Source organism: Astyanax mexicanus, unplaced genomic scaffold, assembly GCF_023375975.1.
Source record: "Astyanax mexicanus isolate ESR-SI-001 unplaced genomic scaffold, AstMex3_surface scaffold_32, whole genome shotgun sequence".
In the NCBI taxonomy this organism is placed as follows: domain Eukaryota; kingdom Metazoa; phylum Chordata; class Actinopteri; order Characiformes; family Acestrorhamphidae; genus Astyanax; species Astyanax mexicanus.
In genome coordinates this window covers 1,061,938-1,084,946 of record NW_026040042.1, presented here as the reverse complement: position 1 = coordinate 1,084,946, position 23,009 = coordinate 1,061,938, and the positions used below count along the sequence as shown (strand labels likewise).

Here is a 23,009-nt window from a genome sequence, read left to right as displayed (position 1 = left end):
CACAGCTATGCAGATGACACTCAGATCTACATGGCCCTCTGCCCAAACAACTATGGTCCCATTGACTCACTGTGTAAATGCCTTGAGAAGATAAATAAATGGATGGGACAGAACTTTCTGCAGTTGAATAAAGATAAAACAGAGATTATTTTATTTGTGAATAGTAATGAGAGGCACAGACTAGCTGCCTATCTGGATTCAAAAAGCCTAAAATCTAAAGAACTAGTGCGTAATCTTGGTGTACAAATGGACTCTGATCTCACTTTTAACAGTCATGTCAAAGCCGTCACCAAATCAGCATTTTATCACCTCAAGAACATAAATAAGATCAGAGATTTTCTGTCTAAAGCAGACCTGGAGAAACTCATCCATGCCTTTATTTCTAGTAGGATTGATTACTGTAAGGGACTCCTAACTCCTAACTCCCAAAAAAGACCATCAAACAGCTTCAGCTGATTCAGAATTCAGCAGCCAGAGTTCTGACTAAGAGTAAAAGAAGGGAGCACATCACCCCATCCTTAAATCCCTACTCTGGATACCAGTATGTTACATAAATGACTTCAACGTTCTGTTACTGGTCTATAAATGTCTTAATGGTGCAGGACCAGCATATTTATCTGATGTGCTCCAGCAGTATGAGCCGAGCAGAACTCTCAGATCATCAGGAACTGGTCAGTTAGAGCTGCCTAAAGTAAAAACTAAACATGGAGAGGCAGCGTTTAGCTACTACGCTGCTCTTAAATGGAACCAGTTAACAGAGAGCATTAGAAGAGCACCAACTCTAAACACTTTTAAATCCAGACTGAAAACCTACATGTTTGATCAGGCCTTCAGCTTAGCTTAAAACACTGCAGCTCCGCCCACTTTTATTCTGTAACGGCACTTTTGTATCATGTTTTATTCATGCTTTATTCTTATTTTATTTTTATTTCCAATTCCTTGTTGTTCAGTGTTAGTTTAATCTGCAGTGTGTGAGATTCAGCTAAATGAATGATCATGTCTTGCTTTAATAATTGATGAAATAATCACTGACAATTTTCTGACCAACCAATTTATTGATAAAGAAATTAGAATTAGTTTGTGTGTGTGGAGGATATGTATATGTATTCATGTACATATTATTGTTTATAGTAAAGGAAGGGAAACATGTTAAACATTTCTTAAATATGTAAAACATCTTCAGCTTCACTCATTTTAATTCAGTAAATAATAGTGTAATATTTTTACATGAACTGTTCTACACAATATATATTTACTAGATGTATTTTAATTAAACAAGGATTGTATAACTATTATGGAATAAAGCATAATTATCTCAAATATATACTAATAGGGGTGTGTGTTTATATGTCAGTGTTTCTAATGGATTATGATTTCTCTCTCAGGCTGTGGAGCTGTAATCTATCAGATAAAAGCTGTGCAGATCTGGCCTCAGCTCTCAGCTCAAACTCCTCAACTCTGAGAGAACTGGACCTGAGTCATAATAAACTGCAGGATTCAGGAGTGAAGCTGCTCTCTGCTGGACTGAAGAATCCACACTGTAAACTGGAGACACTGCAGTAAGATCATCAAAATACAACAAACAGCATCTCACCTTCACACACACACACATACACATACACACATACACACACACACACACACTAACACACACTAACACACACACACACACACACACACACCCCTGCACACACACTCCACTACACACACACACAGCCACGAGTGTCCTCCATCATATCAGAGTGATTTCACTGCAAAAACTATATATATTTATTTGTTTACAGTTATTCAAAATGTCCGCCAAGTTAATTTCCCCCGGTTGAATGGCCACTAGGGGGCGTGTGGAAAGGGGTTAATTCGTTGCTGCCAACTGGGGTGGCAGCAGGAGTGGCAAGGCTTTCTTTTAGGGTGGCAGCTGCCCTGTACCACCCCAGTAGATCCACCCCTGCTTTTAACTATTACGCAGCAATCTGAGTAAAAATCATCCATTAAAAAGCAGCTCAATGTTTCTTATTTCCTTATAGTTACACACCTCTCAGTAAAATAAGCTGCGTATACTCACACCATTCTGGGTAGTGATCAGAACCACTACCCACAGTCTGTACCAGTGTGTGGAGGTGGTGTGTAGAATGATCATCAGTCCTCTGCACAGTGTTCCCCCGAGCCATCGCTGAACCATTGCTTCATCAACTCTCTATAGAATATGCTGAAAACCTCCACAATCACACTCACACACAGTATTAGAAATGCAGAAACTGCTCATAGAGAAAAGTCACTCTGAACTTTACATTTTCATCAGACTGACTGTGTGGTGATTTCTATAAACTAACACACTCATACTGCCTGCTAATGTTCAGAAAGAGTGAGTGTGTGTGTGTGCGTTAGTGAGTGTGTGTGTGTGTGGGGGGGGGGTCATTATCATCTCCTTTGATGTTTAAGATATTTTGACACCAAGTGATGAAGTGTTTCTATTATTTTGTCCTATTCTTCTTGTCTTAAGGTGTGTAACAGTACAGGCCGTCATTGTGAACATGCACCAGTACCGTCTTTGTGCTGTGGTTAGATAGAAACCTGTTTTATTGTTTTAGTAGATTTTTAAATACTCGTTCACGCTGTGAAGGTGAGTTATCCACTAATTTACTGAAACAGAAATGCTATTTTATTTTGTATTGTGTTTATAAATGATGTAAAGTAAGAGTGTAGGAGCGGGTTTGATATTGGGGGGGGGGGGGAGGGGGGGGGACACATTTGCTAATATGAACCAAAGCCCAGCCTATAGTGTCCTAGAACAACATCTTTTAATCACAAATAATCCCTCTTTTCCCTTATTCTGTTTATTATTATTTACATCCAAGTAAAGGTGACTTTACAACCTAAACACATTACATTACTGTTGTTAGAAAAAATTATGTGTAAAGTCAGGACATGTGGTCTTACTGTGGTGTTACTGTAAACTACAAATGAACAGAAGTCAGGTTAGATCAATGTTTCTTAACCCTGTTCCTGCATATTCTACTGCATATTCCCACTGTTCTCCATATTCTAGAGCTTTCTCTGCTGTAAAGGTACTTTAATAAAGTAAGTGGTGGTATGATGTGTTTAATACACTGCTGGATATACATAATGATTCATGCTCCATTAGGGGCTAAGGGATTTTAACAGGTAAACTCAGTAAAGGATTGTTTATTAGCTAATCAGTTGGATCTGGTGGAAAACACACAATTTTAGGGAGGAGATCAGGGTTAAAGCTCACCTTCCGCGAAAATCCGATTTTTCTTGTTTTTTGTGTAATACAGTAGGTCTCTCCGAGTTGATTGTGTACACCTGCACATTAAACTGTTTTGCAGCCCCCATTGTCTGCAGGAGCTAAGCAAAGAAATCCCCCCTCCCCCCCTCCGAAAAACGGGTGAATTTTGAATTATCTTTCTGCCTACGTAGGCAGAAACTCACAGACCAGCCCACCTTGGCTCCAGAAACTCCCAGAGGCGGAGCTGAAGCGACGCAACATCACCGCTCATCAGTTAGGAGGTGGGAGGCAGTGAGCGGCAGAGCGGTGGAGGGGCGTCGCAGTGCTCCTAGCCAATCAGAGGAGAGATATTTGCATGCTGTTTGCATGTATGAATATACATGAGCAAAGCTGGAATCCGGTCATTTTGGACACACCCCTAAAACAGTCCATTAAAAAAGAGCTATACAGAGACACCTGAGCACTTTTTTTTTTACAAAAACGGCTCACATGTCATTCATTCATACTAGAGACCACAACTAGACATTTTAAAATGAAAGAAAAAACGACGGAAGGTGACCTTTAAGAAACTGCTTTAAACTACCAACATAAAGTACTGTACTAAATTCTGGCTATCCTCTACATCCAGCTTCTAGATATCTAGTTATTTAAATGAATTTTCGTTCATTATAGCTTACAGTAAGTCCTGCGATCTTAAATTAATAAACACAGTTTGAAAATGAAATAGTGATTAGCTGATCAGGTACATCAGGGCAAGTTGAACATTACATATATAGTTTATTTTTTCTTAAACCTTAACTCCCTATCTATCTAATTCCAAAGTTAAGCTAACTGACTAACACAGCTGCAGTTTATTAAGCACACAGTGGGTTTGATCTGTGTGTTTTGATTCAGAGACGTGTCTTTTTAACCAGCTATCAGAAACAGTGTCACCACAGTTTACATGGTTAGCTCCTTTACCTTTCTTTTAGAAAAATCTCTGTATATCCAGATCTGTTTTAACATCAGCTGATTCTGTACCCCGCTTCTAAATCTCACAGTGAGGGGGAGGGGCTTCCCTCCCACCAGCACACTGACTCTCCTCCGCGTGCCGCAAAACCAGCAAGCTGATTGGCTGTTTCTACTGAGAGGCGGTCTCATCATTAATAGCACAGCTGAGCTGAGTAAAACAATATCATGTTTGGGGGGGACAAATCCACCTGTTTCTAATATTGGGTGAGACATGTCCCCCCCATCCCCCCCGGTTCCTACACCAATGATGTAAAGGGTGGGTTTGTGCTGCTGTGTGTTCACGTGTGTGGAGTAAACAGGAACAGATATTATTTATATTCTGGAGGTTACAGCACTGTGTATTCCTCACACTATGGTATAATAATCCCACCTGGAACAAAAAAAAATCTCAGATATATATTTGCTTATATCACAGTATATGTCTTAATTTCGGTCGATACGATATAATTTCCATATCGATATAAATACTTTGAAGTCCTCAGAAAAACTGCTAGGAATAAATGGAATGCAATGGAAATCTGTACCTGCTTAATATAATATTATATTAAACTTAATATAATAAAACATTTCTAAATAAATCAATGCTCACTTTTATTTGCATATAGCAAAATAAAAACATGACATCCCTGTCAAACATAAACCTATAACCTATATACATATTACCAATATAAATAACTTTAAATTATAACAGAGGCATCTTATTCTTTTGTAAACAAATTTAACAGATCAAAATAAAAATGCTTCAACCAGGATAAAGAATGCAAAAAGCCTTCATACACATAAAAGGAACATGATATCCCCGTAAAATAATCAAACTTATAGGCTTTGTCAACTATAAATAACTCAGTTACAACATAAACTACAAAATCGCTTCAGCCAGAATAAAGAAAATATTGTATGTAGCGGAACCGCTCGGTTAGGGTCGGTTTGGCTTCATCGCGGGACATATTAGATGCAGAGTGGAGCGAATCCGAGCCTAGCCTAGCCGAGCCTATCAGGCTACGTGCCTGTGTGATTACATCATCACGCACTGACGTAGCCCGGCTACAGAGGCTGATTGTGTTCAGCTCTGCAGTGAAACGCCTGTCCGTGACAGATTCTGTAAATAATACATATCGATATGACACAAAAATGATATCACCGTTATTGAAACATTTCTTATCGCGATAAATACCGAATATCAAATTATTGTCCAGGACTAAGTTGCCCACTCTCAAAAAGATGGTGTGTGTGTGTGTTATTGTTGGTGAGTGTAAGAGTAAGTTTTAAATGTGCAGATCTGGCCTTAGCTCCAACTCTATGAAGTTAAATTGGGGTCTTTAATGCTGACGAGAAAATAAAAAAAAAAATCTAAAATCACATTCTGGTATTGAGAAAATGTCTTCCTTTGTTATTATTATATTTTTCTGATGTGTGTACTTGTGTGTATTTGAATGTAAGTTCCTGGAACAGTCTAATTCCCCCTGGAAGAGTAATACATTCTTTTTTATGTCTTATTCTCTTAATTTATCTATATTATATTGAAGTCTAAAATAAACTTGAAGGTCTTTCGGTGTTTTTGCTTTTTATTCAGAGCTTTTGCACAGCGTTGTTTTAATGGGGCTTTTTCCTGTTAAAATCCGCCATCTACAGGCGGCCGCATGTAACTGCAGCAAACATGCTGGTGAAAAAGAAGCCAAATTCAGCCTCGTGCTCAATTTAACAACTGAAAACAACAATATTATATAATTTAATAATTATGTGTATGTAAAATTCATTATTAGCATTAACTTATGAACTGTAAATAGCTGTTGTTCAGCCTGGTTAGCTCGGTCAGAACGGCCGGATGAACTGGCCGGCCTCCAGCAATACATATAGCGCCAGATGCTCCAGCTGATAATGTTAATCCTCCATAACCCACCTTTCCATTTTGGCCACGCCCTCTCCTCTCCCCACATCAAAAAGGGGTCAAAATAAACTCGCAAAAATGGAGGAACGCAAAGGAAGGAAAGTATTACAAAAAGAAAAAAAGAATCGCAAAATGCAAAGAAAAAGTGGTGCTGCAAATGATTTATCAAAAAAATATTACAAGTGAAAAAGGTAATTTATGTTCTCTTCTTTGTTTGCAATATTATATTATTTTTGCAATGTATGGAGATTTTTTTCGTGATTGTTTTATTTTCTTGTCAGCATTAAAGACAATATGACTGCATATTGCAATCTCCTCAACTCTGAGAGAACTGAACCTGAGTAATAATGAACTGCAGGATTCAGGAGTGAAGCTGTAGTAGTTTCTGTAACACTATAGGAGAAAATTTTCTTCTACACAAAGTAACAGAGTGATTTATTTATTCATCTTTAACTCAGAGATTTTACAGATCCTGTGAGTCGCAGGATTCTCCTGCATATTGATAGTGTCTCCCTGACAGCCACAAATCATGTACAGTATCCTGCAAATCAGTATATCGAGCTGCTCATGCACATTTTTGAGCAACAGAGCGAGAGAGTGATGAACATTCAGGTCTCTTCTTGTGCTCAGTAGAACTATCAGTGTTCTCTGTGGGTGGAATTTACACTGCTCTCTTTGGCAGTGTTTAATGTAGTTCTAGAGGTCAATGGCAGAGGGTTGGAATGCAGGGTATATAAAATCCAATACTAATGCCTGTTTTACCCTGTGTTTGTCTATATGATGTCAATGACTGTAAGACATGTTAATATACGTTTACAGGTCTGATTCTTTCACAGGTATAGTTAAGCTTATTTATACTTGCTCCTACAACATAGTTAGGAGCTAGTGGGGGTTGGGTGTATGGGGGGGGGGTCTTTACACTCCTAGTGTGTGAATATAACTGTACACTCATCTGTTGTACTTTTCTCTCCTTCTCTCTACAGGCTGGAATTCTGCAGTATTACAGAAGAAGGCTGTGCTGCTTTAGCTTCAGCTCTGAAATCAAACCCCTCACACCTGAGAGTGCTGGATCTGAGAGACAATAATCCAGGAGAGTCAGGAAAGAAGCTGCTCTCTGATCTACAGAAGGATCCTCACTTTAAACTGGAGAATCTATAGTGAGTTACTGAATTACTGTCTCTGAAACACACACACACACAATTGATGGTCATCTACAGTGTTTTAGAGTTGGGTTAAGGTTAACTTGTTAATGTAATATTGTATACAGTGGACTGGTAGAATTCTACCCAAAATGCACCAATTAATTTGATTTGATGAAATAAAAACAGCATGTTTGGGTTATAACTGAGTTCATGGTCGGGCAGTGTTGCTAAGCTACCATTGTTTGTAGCTGAGAGTCAGGTGGGTTACATCACAGCATGACCAAGAACTTCCTGTTTTTTAAAGGGAGGAGGTGTTTGATTGACCTGCAGAACAAACCAGATCAGACCGTTATTTTAGTGACGTTTAGGGTGAAAACAGACCTGTGTGAAACAGAGTGTGTTACTGTGGTTCACAGTCACTGGAAATATTGTATCAACTTCAATCAAACCTGTTTAACTTTTAAACATAGGATGAACCTCACAGCCTTTTCTCAGTGCAGTGAGAATATATTACTCTCTAAGACTCTTTATTGTGACTCTGTGTAGAGAAGCAGCACAATATTAACCATTTAGCTTAATTATAAAAAACATATACATTTCAATGTAGTTTTATCAAACATTTAATTTACCTTATAGGAAAGAGGGTTAATGTATTCAGTATATAATTTACAATTAAACATATAATACATTGTTAATTTTGTAGGTTTGACCAAAAATAACCCAAAGTCTCCATCTCTACAGTGTAGAGTGTGAAGTGTTTGGTATGTGAGTGTGTGGTTTTATAGGATTAAGCTGTAGTTTTTTTGATGAAGCTGTTCTGAATCACCTTGTGTGTGGAACTGTGCTCAGTGAGTTTCAGTCAGACAGAGAATGAGAGTTTTAGATTTAGAGGATTTTATACAATTTCTGTTGCTTGTGGATGTTTTCACAATCTAATAAGGTGAGTGCTGACTGTTAGTGTGTGTTCATGTCTGATCATTCTGTTCTGTTTTCTGCTTTCCAGCATCTGAAAACCTGACCTGCTCTTATTGGACAATCTGAGCTCTTCATCAGCTCTTCATTCAGCTCTTCTGTGGAGTTTAGAAGCTTCCAAAATGTTCATATGAGCTGAAGTGAGATCCGGCTGTTCAGCAGCTGGAATAGCTGAACTAAACAGTAACAGATCATTATCAGAACAGCTCTAATCTTCTTATCAGAGTGGAAATAGAACCTTGTTGATTTCTATATTGTGGAGTTTAGTAGGAAAGTGGGAGTCTTGTGTGTCAGAAACTGAAATTTTCACAGATGATATTTTGGTTCCAGAAGATTCTTAATTCCTACTGAAAGTCAGTGAGAGGTAGAGCAGCATTTTCAGACTCTTGGGTAAATACCCCGAGCTCTAAATCATTGGCTGTGCTAAAATGTGGTGTGGAATCTGGTTGAGATCTGAATCTACACATACAGTATAGTACACTTTTATATTCTGTATAGCAGGCAGAGCAGTGAGGGTTAACCAGTCGACAGTGATCAGTTCAGCACTGTCTTTTACTTTTATCATGTTGTTTACATCAATTAGAAATGTGTTGAAACCTTCAGAAGCTGTATAAACTCTATCCAAACTTATTCTTGTAACTTTTCCAGAGCCTTAAAATGTGTTTTATTTCCTTTTTAGCACTTCTAGCCAGAAACAGGAGCTGGAAATTAGCTTCAGCTAGAATTCCTGTATACATTACATAACTTTGTGTGTATTTTGTGTAACAGTGTTTACCTGCATTGTCCCTGTAAAATAAGTAAATAAATACATTGGGGTTAATCAAACCCAACAATGTCTGTCTTCATTTTCAGAGAGTCAGAGTTTATTCTTTTGTATTTAATTATGAAACTTATGAAATGTTTTATTGAGGTGTGAAGACTGGTATCTGTTTCTCCTCCACAGTATGAACTGTCTGTAAGGTGTAGTAGGGCTGGTAAGGGACTGGATGAAAAATAGTCCATTGGCTCCATCTGGTGGGTTTAGGTGTTACTGCCGGTGGGAAGTGAATTATTGGGAATCGGTCTGCAGTGATTAATTTATGTATTTATTCATTTTTATATATTCACTTGTATTAGCAGAGTGTTAACGGGGTGAGTGGTTATTAAAAATAATGATTAATAAAAATTAAAGTAAATTATTGGCAGCATGTTTGGCCATGATCTATAAGCGTTCACTTCTGTTTGGGTAAAGAAACAGGCCTTGTGATATTTTACTGATTCAGCCGTGATTCATCCCAGGAATCAGAAGCAGGTTTCCCCCCTGGATAATGGTTTGGTGGTACAGTGAGTACTGGAACTGATGGTGGTTTGATTCCTTAGAGACTGCTGAGAAGATCATCAGGACTCCACTGAGTTTAGAAATGATGCATAATTAAAATTTCACTTGGCGTTTACCGTTTTTAAATATATTTCACTAAAAGTTCATTACTTAAGACCTACTTTAAATTTAAATGTATATTCAGTACAGAGTACAGAGAAATTGTGCCGTTTTATTCTCAGCCTGGTAAAAGTAAAAACAGTGGACATCTTGCACCTCATGGTGGCGCTCAAATTATTTATTTATTTATTTATTTATTCGTTTGTTTCTTTGTTTTTATGTCCTCATGGGATTTTTATTTGTCTTTTTTTCTAATTTTGATTCTACAATATTTCTTTATTCCGTTCTTTTTTTATTAAATATTACAAAACAACACAATACAAACAAGGACATCCAAGTTCATCTAAACATACAACCAAAAAGTGATTACAAGCTAAACAAACAGTTTATACTGAAAACACATCTCATTCATCAACCAGCAAATTTAATTCCTTCATGTACTTTATAGTGGACACAGATTTTTTTGTTATTAAGGCAGTTAGGAGACTCTGTAAACAAATTAAATTCATCAAGAATTACATTTAAAAAATGGTTTTCTTTTACCAATCTTTTATTTGTGCAGATAGTGTTCCTCAAAGAGGATCATTAGATACAAATAAAATAAATTATATTAGAGACCTTACAGTTAAAACTAAAAAAAAACTTTACATTTTATTACTACCCTGTAATTCGCTTTATTAGAAAAAATATTTAGCTAGAGCTTTCTAAAAATATTCTGAATAAAAACATTCAAATAATAAATGTTCTAGTTTTTCTGGATGTTTAGAGCAAAATTAATCAAATAAAAAATTCTGATCTATATCTACAAATTTAGCAAGATTATAATTACATGGGTAGATATTATCCAGGTTTTTCAAATGTACTTCTCTGATTTTATTATAAATTTATATTAAAAAAATATATAAAGGAAGTGACCAAGCTTCCCTCCAAAAGATCTTTTAAAACAAGAATTCCAATCTTATATCCCACGTGTTATAATTTTTATTTTGTTATAGAATACTTCCCTAATATACAGTATTTATTAGAACAATGTTCACTTTTGTAAGTTTCGACCATTAAAACAAATAAAGTAAAGGTTTAAACTTGGAGACGGTGTAAAATTACATATGAGATTCCATCAGCATTAATAAACCTTTAGGAACAGCTATAGCTACAACTATAAACTCTTTATATTTTAGAAGAAAAGAAATATAAATATTTGTTAATAAAATTTTCATAAGAGAGTAAATGTTCAGATTCGTCCAACAAATCAGCAGCATAATAAATATCCCTCTCTTTCCAGCGGGGCAGAAATAAAAATTGGTGGAAAATTTGTGATCCTGTCAATCAAACGCTACGGGGGCGGGGCTAATGGGTTCCGCCCCTTTAGAAGGTTCTGGAATTGGTAACTCACCCCAGAGCTCCACATTCAGACGCTGGTCCAGGTGAGGAATAATATTTCACTATTTTTAAGTAGATATTTGCAGTGCTTAATACAGTACATGTACAGCGGGTCTTTTAATATAAATATTATCATGTTTTTTGTTCTGTATTAAAGATAATTAGCCTGCTAGCTAGCTATGTGTTATGCTACAGCAGAAGCTAACGTGCTAACGCCAGTGCTAGACCAGTCCTGTTCCACGGTAAAGATGAGGGTCGGTGGGGCTCGTCATTAACTTTAACGATAATTAGATTAAAATAGTTCTGTCTCGGCTGAATAAAACCCAGTAAAAATGTAATAATGTGCTTCTTAATTCAGCTGTATGTACCAATAAACGCTAAGCTAGGTAGGTTAGCTAACTATCCAAACGGTTTCTGAAGTGAGCTGTTTTTATGTTTTCCCCACGTTTAGAATATTTAACGTTATTAATAACTTCTTACAAACTCCAGATAAATATTCTGGAATAAAACACTGTAGTGAATATTAGCAGTGTGTTGTGTATTTAGCTCTTTATGTAATGTCTAGGTTAGAGTGTATAATGCGCAGCTCCTGCCGCTCCAGTTTCTTCATACCTTGGATTTTTGCGCGTTGAGAAAATTAGCCGTTAGCTATATTGAGGTACATTTGTTAGCTATATTTAACTTATAGTCCTGTGTATTAATAGTCTGAGGCTTGCTTTAGAAACTGTCAGTAGCATATTTTACTTTAAAATTAAATACTTTAACTAACGATTGTTTTACGGTTGTAGAAAGTAGTTAATTTACACAGATAGTTAATTTAACTCGATTTTTAGCTCTTTTTTTTACACAAACTCTTAAACTGTGTCTAGAAGATGTTGGTAGGAAAGGACAGAATGTCAGTCAGACATGCGAATACTTGGTTAATTTGCTTTGGCCGTCTTCTTTTATAACAAATTATTACAGAAGTTTGCCTGTGCTCCACATCATCATACTGGCAGTGGTGAAATAATACTGTCACGATTGACCCAGGCAGGGAGACGGGGAGAGCGGACACAAGTGCAGGTAGGGTGAGAAATGAATAATTTAATAAATAAATATAAATAAACCAGGAAACGAGAAACAAGTAAACACTTAAACCTAAAACAGGGAGATATATACAAGGATCAAGGGAGTGAACTAAATAAATTAAACTAGATCAACAAATAACCAAAAACCAAAACAAACGAGAGAAACCAGAGAACATAAACTAAACAAACAAGAAGTACTAAATATATATATATATATATGAACAGGGAGTAAATAAACTAAGAATAACCGAAAACCAGTAACCAAAATAAACAGTGAAACAAAATAACATAAACCTACACAAACTAGAGATACAAGAAAGAGACTAACAGGGCTAGGGAAATAAATACAAGGGAATAAACTAATAAACACAAAACAGGGGTATCTACAAGGAACTAGGGAATAACTAAATAACTGAAAACAAACGAGAGGCACTACAGAACATAAACTAAACCAACTAGAGATAATAAAATAATAAACAGGGAATATATATGTCGCTTTTAACCTCAGCCTGCCAAGGTGTTTATCCTCGAGTGGCGTTTTTATCCCGGGGCCTCCTCTCCCAGCGAGACACGCTCAGTCACTCAGCCCGGGGTCAAACACACACTTCAATCCACAAGTGTTGCCGTTTTTTTTCCTTCTTTTTTTAGCCAGGAAGGCAGCGGTGGGAGGCGAGGTTGCATTTGTTTGCAGATGGATGATGGGATTTGTAGTGTCTGGCTTTTCTTTTTTCCAGCTGGAGTCAGGAGGACAATGGGAAACAAACTAGGAATAAACACGGAATAAGGGCTTAAGCAACACAGAAACGCAGAGAGACAGACAACAGTGGAAGGTGCAAAGACCGACAGAGACAAAGTGGCAAACGAGGGCTATATATAGCAACACAAACACACTAGAATGGGAAACACCTGGGGAAGGGGCGGAGCTACAAATGAGACACAGGTGGAAAAGTACTGAGACGGGAGACACAGGGGAGCACAGGTCACGTGGGGAATGCACAAGAGACACGAGACAGGGCTAAGACATGACAAATACAGATAAATTGAAAACAGAATATTTCTTTATAATTTATCTTCAGTTTTCTGGTTGTTAGTTCCCATATTTATAGTATTTAGTGACTGAGAGCTTAAACTCTTTAAAAGAATATGGTTCTGTAAAAAAATCTAATTTACACAATTTTCTTCTTACCCCACATGTACTCTAGTTTTATAAAACAAATTACAGCCATAAATACTCCATATACTATCCAAGATCAGTCCTCTGAAGCCATGCTGTTTAAAATGACTTCCCCTAGCCCAGGGGTCACTAATAGGCGGACCGTGGTCCAGGTCCGGACCCAGACCGATAAACTACTGAGAAGGATTTAATTCTGACCGTGTTCATTTAAAGCGGCAGAACGTTTATTGTCTTTATGGTTTACGTGCTTTACAGCGCAGTAAGCTTTACCGAGACAAGAGTGCAAAATATTCCACCTTACTCCACCTGATCAGAAACTCCTCTGCAAGAAAAAAACTCCCGAGCTCGCAGGCACGCTCTCTCTTTACTCCCAAAACAACCCTGTCAACTCCCCCCATCAGTTTTATCCACAACATAATAAAGTCTGTTACAGTAATAATATTAAATAAAATAAAACTACTATTTTTAAAAAAAGGCTGATATTTTGGTCAAGTTCAGCAAACATTTCTCCATATATTGTACGATTTATCATTCATGTAATTATTATTATGACAGTCTGGCCTAAATCTAATATAAATAAAATCAAATAGAATAAATATAGCATTTTGAAACAAAGTGAACATACAGATTCACATTATTAGACTCGATATGTTAAATTATTGAGGGTGTTTCCATTTATTTTATGATGGTTGATAATGTAATTATTGTGAAAGGCCTGTTTAAAACAATAAATATTGTTGAAATATACTAGTATGTGTAATTTGTTTTGTCTTTCAGTTGTTGATAAAACACTAACAGAACTACTATAGGCTTCTTCAGTAAACAGAATAAAACACTGAATTAAAACATAAATTAACATTGGTGACGGTCCGGACCATAGCCTGATGACATTTTCTCTAACTGGACCAAACTGAATTCTAATTAAATACCCCTGCCCTAGCCGTTTAACTGGACATGAAACACTACATGTAGTTACAACAATTCAATAGAGTCCTATTCAAAAAAATAAAAAAACTCCTTATAGGTTTAACACTGTCAGGGAAGCTGAATAAAATATAATTATTCATTATTTTAAAGAGCCCTTTAAAAAAAGTGTAGCACCATGTTGTCCTAGTGCTAAATGTGACATTATGCCTCAGTAAACCTTCATTAGTTTACATTACGTTAGATAACTCTGTGGAAAATGAGCAAAAGAAGCCAAATATTATATCGATGCAAAGGAGATCACTTTTGTATTCCCCCTGGATCTAGCAATGTGTGGAGGACCAAAACTGACCAAAAAATAAATAAATGCAGAAATAAATAAATCGGAAAATAATGAATTCAGAAATAAATAAATTGTGAAATAAATACATGCAAAAATAAATAAATTGGGAAATGAATGAATGCAGAAATAATAAATAGTTATGTAAAGAAATAAATTAAATAAAAGAAAAATTAAACAATGTTAAAAAAGAAACCCATATATAACAAATTATTAAGATATTTATTTTTATGTATATGTATTTATTTTTATATTAATTATAATTATTCTTTATCGTTTTTTATTTATAGTTTTATTACTTTTATAGAGTGATTTATTTACGTTTTTATTTATTAATTTATTTTTAATTTTGGCAGTTTTGGTCCTCCATAGCAATGAATTTTATACAGTAATAAAACACAGTAAAAAAGATGGTCTACTTTATATCTTGTCTGTTAATCAGACAGTGGTTGTTGAGCGTTGCTGCGTGATGCTGTGATTTGCTCTTTGTAAATGAGGACTTTGTGGAGGACAGGGTGCTGGTAGTTGGGTGGAGTAATAAGCTGAAGTTGGAGGACGCCCCTCCATGTTCGGTTCTTCTTCTTATGCGTTTGGGTGAACTGACTGTCCGACCCAGAGTACTATAACAGAAGAGTCCGTGCGCCGCGAGGAAAGAGCCCAACAGCGCCACCTATCAGAGCAGAGAGAGGAGTGACGAGCAATGTGGAGAAAAACCACATAACCAGACTAACCAGCACTGTCCTAAACTCACTTCTATCAGAACAGAGCTCCTTTTACGGGTTTTACATTTTATAGATTAAAAAAGAGTTTTAAAAAGTTAGTTTGGACAGTAAGAACATCTGAAAACTCCACAATTGTGATCAAGTGTAGGATTGTGATGTTTGAGTGCAGCTAGCCAACGCTGAGGAACTGCTTAAATTATAACAGATAAATTTATGTTAAAGTTTGTGTTAATCTTGATATAATAGGAATCTTTCTGTTCAGTTGGAATCTAATTGTGTATTAATGTTTTAATGAAACATCTATAAACATGTTTTGAGTGCATGTGTTTGATAAAGTCACGAGTGACTCAGACTTATTCTGTTTTATATTTTTAGATAATGGCTTTTATAAGAGCAGTATGGGGTGAAAATGGTGTTCAAATGGAGGGTTTTCTCCCCAGTCGATGGATTGACCATGAAAAGAAGGAAGTAAGATGGTCTAGAAGGGGGCAGTTTTCTGCATTTAATCAAAAATAAAAAGTCTGAAAGAGACGGGTTCAGCTTTCAACTTGTAAAACAGAAGATGAAGCAGGTAAATATTAATAATATAATCATAATAGTATATGTATTGTAATGTTATGTGCAGTCAGTTATTATTTTATTATTTTTAATAGTAGATGTAGAGCAGGAATATCATGATTATGACTAAACTACTGGCCAGTCAGACAGTGAAACTGAGGAGCTTCTAGGAAAGAGAAAAAAGAAAGTAAAGATTTCTGAGGATTTTATTTAAGGTACTGTCCTCTCTCTCACACGAGCTCATTTTACAGTTTCTTTATAAGGATGTGTGTTACTGTATTTTATAACCCATGGAAGATTCATCAGCTCCAGGTCAGCAGTGTTAGAGCAGAGGAAACTGAAGAACACACATTTCAGCTCTTAGAGTGGGAGATGTGAGGAACTCAGAGCAGAATAAAGAGTTTACAGATATGATCCATATATGCAGGAATATGTTTATATTAAACATCAACCATCAGAGAGACTCAACAAAGCTGTTCTTCCAGTTTTTAATGAGACAAACTTCTCTGATATTTTTAGTTACACTTTTTAGCTTTTTAAAGATTATAATTAAAGTTAAATAATTTGTATTACAATATAATATGTCAGCTATGTGTATGAATGTATTCATGTATATATGTTTTCTGTTGTTGTTTATTAATTAATGTTTTAATGCATGTAATGGATTGTTTCTATTTTCTTTTAACTCCTGCCTTTATATAATTTAAGATGTGCTGAAAATAATAGAATCACTGTAGGTTTAAAAAATAACATTTAGTACTGTGCAAATGTTTTAGGCACCTGTGGGAATTTCAGTAAAGAAAAAGCTTCTTATCTGTGCAGTAAGTGTTTATTAGCTCAGTAAAACACATTACAGCATTACAATAAATACAAACAGCAGTTTTACAAAGAGCAGAGCAGCTTTTACAGCCCTGTTTTCCTTAAAACATCACCTAATCTCTCCTCCTCATCTGAGTTTAATAGAGTTTTATTTCTAGTTCTCATCATATAAATCAACACCTGGTTTGGTAAATGTGGTAAATCAGGTGAGCTGCTGACGGAACTGAACATAATAAACACATGCTGGCTGAGGAGCATCCAGGAGAAATCTGGAATCTCTACACTTTGTTCTTCAGCTCGGCTCACAGGATATAAAACATACTTATAGTTAAAAATGAGAAATTCCTTGTTACTTTTTACTGTATTTATGTTTATGTACATCTGTTCATATATAATATGTGGGGCTTTTTTCAGGTAAAAACACTCATATTGCTGAGATAAATAGATTAGTGTAATTTGCTTTGGTGCCTAAAACTTTTGCACAGTACTGTATATATGTTAAAAAGCTATAGTGTAATTCCTCCATTCATCCACAGTTAAACACTGTGTTCTGATTGGTCAAGAAACACATCACTCCTCTCCCTTCAACCTGTAAAAAGCCTTTCAGCACTTCCTCCTATAGTGAAGAACTGATCCAGTTTAAACCGGTTTAAAGTGAAAGTGAAATCTTCAGCAGCTTCTGTTTAGATGAGAGAAGAAGGTGAAGAGCGTTTGGATAAAAAGCACAGAGGTAAAAACTGAAGCTTTAATACTAGAATTTACTGTCTGATCTGATATTAAAGAGTTTTAGACACAAAGAGAACAGAAATACATAGAAATATTTCAGATAACAACTTTAAGATGAAGGAAACACGTGGTCTCAACTGTGTGTGTGTGTGTGTGTGTGTGTGTGTGTGTGTGTTTACAGGATTAGATGTAATCTGAAGGAGGAAGATGAGCTCCAAAATGAGTGTCTCTGGGGAGCAGCACACACAGGAAGCTGGGAGGTGAGAGAATAATGTGATTTTTTGGTGTAAAATAAGTTTGTTCTCATGCTGTGTTCATGTGCTAGTTGAAAGATCGTACATCACAGGAACTTATTCTGTATTTCTGGTCCACCTTAAAAAGTCTCAATACCAGTAGATTATTCAACCAATTCATAAAATCCAGAGGAGCAGAAATCAGAGGGGGTTGTGGGTATGATGAGAGTCTTACTGGGCTTGAAAGACCAGATCTCACCATTTAACTGCAACCAAAATACAAAATACAGACTAAAAATCACAGATTATCAGAAAAATAATTAATGTTTACCCATTATAACCCAATAAACACAAAACATGACTTAAGAACTGAACTCCACCAGAGGTCACTGATAGCTTTGCTTAATAAGAATAGAAATAACTGACCAAAAACAGATCAGCATAAACTATAGATTAGTCTTAACCACAGATTCTAAAACACAGACCCTTAGATCACACTACAGTACTTAGACTGAACGGATTAAAAAGAACAATCATTTATAAACTGCCAAAAACTAAATCTTAACAAGTGAAATTATCTCATTTTAAGGTGATACACACAGAACAGAGTTACTGCTGTTGGTGATTTTCACACTGTTTAATCAAGAGCTACACGGACATCTGTATCTTCTGTTTCAATGCAAGTCAGAACCGGCTTTTCCTTCCTGTGAGAGACTTTCAACAAGTGAAGCTGACCCCTCATATCATCAGAAATTAAAATATATATATATATATTTTTCATTGGTTAGTGCTATGTTTGTGCAGCAAAAATATGTGTTTGTGCTCTTATCATTATTGAGATATTAAACATTTAATTTCTGACCTGTTATGTAACACAGACCCTTATTTGTGGCCAAATTGCACTAAAATGGTCTCGTTGGTTAGTGCTACGTTTGTGCAGCATAAATGAGCGTTTGTGTTGTTATCATTATTTATTTATTAGGAAAATATTATTAGGAAAATTCACACCCATTAAATAATTTTTACCTAATAACTCAATAACAGTAACAGCACAAACACAATCTTTTTTGCTTTTTTTCACAAACATAGCACTAACCAATGAGACCGCTTTGGTGAAATTTGGCCTTAGATGAGGGGCTTTGTAACATAACAGGTCAGAAATTAAACGTTTAATATTTAATTAAGGAGAACAGTAAATATAATGTTTAATATCTCAATAACAATAACAACACAAACACAGCACTAAAAAACAAGACCACTTTGGTGTGATTCAGCCACAGATGAAGGGCTTTAAATTAAAATTAAATTGTTTAATTTCTCAATAACGATAACAGTGAATATGATGTTTAATATCTCAATATTGATAACAGCATAAACGCTAATTTTTTGCTGCACTAATCAGCACAAATGTAGCACTAACCAATCGAAATATTTTTATACCGTTTCTGATTATATGAGGGGCCAGCTTCACACCCATTAAATATTTTTTATCTAATAAATCAATAACAATAACAGCACAAATGTAGCACTTACCAACGAGACCATCTGAGTGCAGTTTGTCCACAGATGAGGGGCTGTGTTACATAACAGGTCAGAAATTAGATCTTTAATGTTTTAATAAATGAATATGTTTAATATCTCAATAATGATAACAGCATAAATGCAGATTTGCTGCAAAAACCAGCAGAAATGTAGCACTAACCAATGGTAACTTTTCTATTTCATTTCTAATGATATGAGGGACCAGCTTCACTGAGGTCCTTTAAGCACCTTCAGGATCTTTACACGAGTCGAGTCTGGACTAGATTATAAATAAATAGTCAGTCAGTCAGTTATTTACCCTTTCTGACTCAAACTGAACGTGTGAATGAGTCTTGTGGAGAAACAGACTCATTCTCCCAGTCCATCACCAGCAAACAGCACTATCAGCACAGGTGACTGGTGATCTTTATACTGTAAAAATAATCTGATGTTTTCTTCAAATAATTCTCTGCAGACCTTATATAATATTTAAACCCAGATTACAGCTGTTAAGTATCAGGGGGAGGAGTTTTTTCTTCTTCACTTACCTTAAAAATCAACAGGGTTCTTTAGAATTAACCCTGAGAGAAAGCTGGTTCCTTTTCCTGCATCATGGTGTTAAACTCTAATATTAACTCAATAAGATGTTGATGAGCAGATCAGCTGGATCAGGTGTTTGGGAAGCAGGAGCAGAGCAGTGAGCATGGGTGTGGTAGTGGGGGGAAAAGTGGACCTGACTACCCAGGGCCCGAGTAGGGAGAAGGGCCCATGAAAATCCAGATTTTTTTTTTTTCGCTCACCTTCCTTGTATACTGGCATGGATAGGGGCCCACTGACATTGAGAGTGTACAGGGCCCAGCATTTGCTGCTACACCCCTGGCAGTGAGTTGGGAAATGTTCTAGGCTAACTCCAGGCAGCTGCGCTTGATTATATCAGTTACCAAATGACTCTTTATACCCTAGAAAGTGCATAAAACAGACTACAAATACAGTTTTATTTAGAATTTAATAGTGCTTGAACTTAAACATCTTGGGCACTATTGTACACCCTGACCAATGAAATTAAAATAGAGTTGGAGTTTAGGAATAAATCTACACTGATGGGCGTGGCGGTCTTAAAGTGAGGTGTGTTCAGGTTAATTTCTGGCGTGTTACTATGTTGGCGGTGAAAAACCCAGGTGCGCCACACAACAGTCAATAGTCATCCGCATGGACACGCATATAATCTTATACGTGTGCTGAGGCACACGCTCAGCGTGGGTACACCCCCGCCGGTTTAACACACTCCGCCATGCCGTGCTTCTGTGGCATTTTATAGAACGCTGGACGAGATTTTAATTATTAAATTAATATATTTTATATTTTAATAAATGTGCCCTGGTGATAGAAAACGAACGCTAACATATAGCTTTATAAAGCTTTTTAAAGTTTTGAAAAATTTAAGTTCAGCGCCAAACAAGAGCACGGTGACAATGTGTTATGTTTTTTTTTAAATATATTAAAAAATATAAAAGTGAATTTCAGTTAAATAATAGCAAGGTAAAATAATATTAAATTATGTTCAGTCAAAGTGCTTCTCTCTTTTCATTTTTTATGAGAAAATGATTGAGAATGAGCATCTGTTGAAATTCTCAAACAGCAGAATGCATATATCTGCTATATTAAGCTACAGTTATTAAATCTGTGTACTGAATATTAATATAAATCCTTATAAATGTCAGAAATAATTATAACTAATAATAACTTATAGTTACTGTGCAGATTTTTAGGTATATTTAATTTTTATAGTTGATTGCTGAAGGCTCTGGGCGAGGTGTTTTTTGCTAAAGGTAAAGGTGGTAAAGAAGTGATGGTGTGTGGTAAAGTGAATGGGGAGAGCAGTGCTCGTGATGATCGGTGATCCAGTTCTGGTTGCGCAGCTGACTGTTGATTTTAGTCTGGGTTTAACAGGATCAGTCGCGCAAGTCTTTTTAGAAACAAGATAGAAACATGCCAGAAATTTACCTGAACACAAGTCACTTTCAGAACACCACGCCCATCAGAGTTAATATATTCCTAAAGTCTAATGCTATTTTAATGATGCGTGAAAATAGACTGTTGATGGGGTGTAAGATAGCAACTCGCCTCGCTATGCGCCTTGCACAGGAGGCACGATAGGGCCCATAGATGCACTGCTCAGCGCAACTCCAGCTTTTACATCAATCAAAAACAAAATATAAAATAAAATTTTATTTTAACGTCTCCTTCCACTAAAATCCACTTTTTCTTGTCCTTTGTTTTTCTGAAAGGTCTAGTAAGAGTGTCTCTGGGGAACTGGACATATGGAAAGCTGAGAGGTAAGATAATAATGTGGTTTAATGTAAAATAAGTTCTTTGTTCTCATGCTGTGTTCATGAGCTAGTTGAAAGATCTTACTTCACATCACCTTATTCACCTTATTCACATCACCTTATTCACCTTATTCTGTATTTAAGAGTAGATTATTCATCCAATTCATAAAATCCAGATGAGCAGAAATCAGAGTGAGTTATTGGTACGACGAGCAGTCTGGGTTTGAATGATCAGATCTCACCATTTTACTAAAACCAAAATAGAAAATACAGAAGGAGCAGAAACCTGTGTTCTCCTGTCAGTATAAAAACCTAATTATGATTTTAGAACATTTAGAGAATTCTGGAGAATTTAGAATTTCTCAGCACACTTCCTGATCAGTTCTAAAACCTGTTTCATAATCAGAACATTCTTCTTCTAATTGTGTTCATATTGTGTTCACAGTGTTCTGCCATCAGCAAAGAAAAAATGATATTGACTAAAATCTATCAAACAATGTTCTAGATTGTGTTTCTGAACACATTAACACTGCAGAACCCTGAACCTCAGACCATAATGATTCATATGCAGTGTTAAACCTTTTGCACAACTTACTTTTTCTATTGGAGAAAAATGTATCCATCATCCATGTGAGGATAGTTGTTTTACCTTCACACTAGTTCAATAGAGACTAATCTAACGTTGCATTTTCTTAACCTGTAAATTCTGTACTTTTGTATTGTTTTCATCTTCTTCTTTGGGAAATGGTGCTATTGCCAGAACAAATAATAGCATTGTTCTGTATTAAGGTTAATTACCATAGATCTTCTTTTCTGCCATGTTATAAGATTAATGGTCACCTCAACTTGGGATCTTAGGAAAACAATTTTATGTCTGAGTTTCCCCACCAGTAGTTACTAATCGAAAGGGTGTTCATGTTCCACTTCCCAATCAGAAACTCCTATTTACCATCATTCCAAAATCACATGAATGTAGAATCACACCAACATGCTGGAAAGGTTGTAGATGGTGTCTGATACTGGTTGTGTTTTAGACTGGATCAGAATAAGAGATCAGACTCACCTGAACCCAGCTGTGTCTCCATGAAGAGTGAAGAGTCAATGGAAGAACCTATTTACTTCAGAGAGGACAACAGTTCTGCTGATCTCAGGTAAGAATGACGTGACTCTGGAGAATAAGATGAAAAGACACTTCTATGTTTTCTCTGAATTCTACAACTATAACTTCTACACTAAAACACACTTTAGAGAAAACAATTCTACTAATACAAATTCTAACAAATAGAAGCAGTCTGTGTGTGGAGGTGTTTGGTTTTGTACACCTGTGGTAATGGAAGTGATTGGAACCTGAGTTTAATGATTTGATTGGGTGAATGAATACTTTGGGCAGTGTAGTGTATAATCATCACTCTGACTGAGCTCTAGAGATCCTGTGTGCAGATGGGAGAAACTTTCAGCAGATAAACCATCACTGCAGCTCTCCAGCTATCTGATCTTTATGGAGGAAACAAAAACCTCACCTCTGTAAAAAACACATC

At 36.1% G+C, this 23,009-nt stretch overlaps 1 protein-coding gene across 1 annotated transcript in view; it reads left to right on the top strand.

Moving 5' to 3' along the window:
• Positions 1–23,009, top strand: part of LOC111189666 (NLR family CARD domain-containing protein 3-like) — a 273,888-nt gene that overhangs the window by 159,717 nt on the left and 91,162 nt on the right. The window lies entirely within an intron of this gene.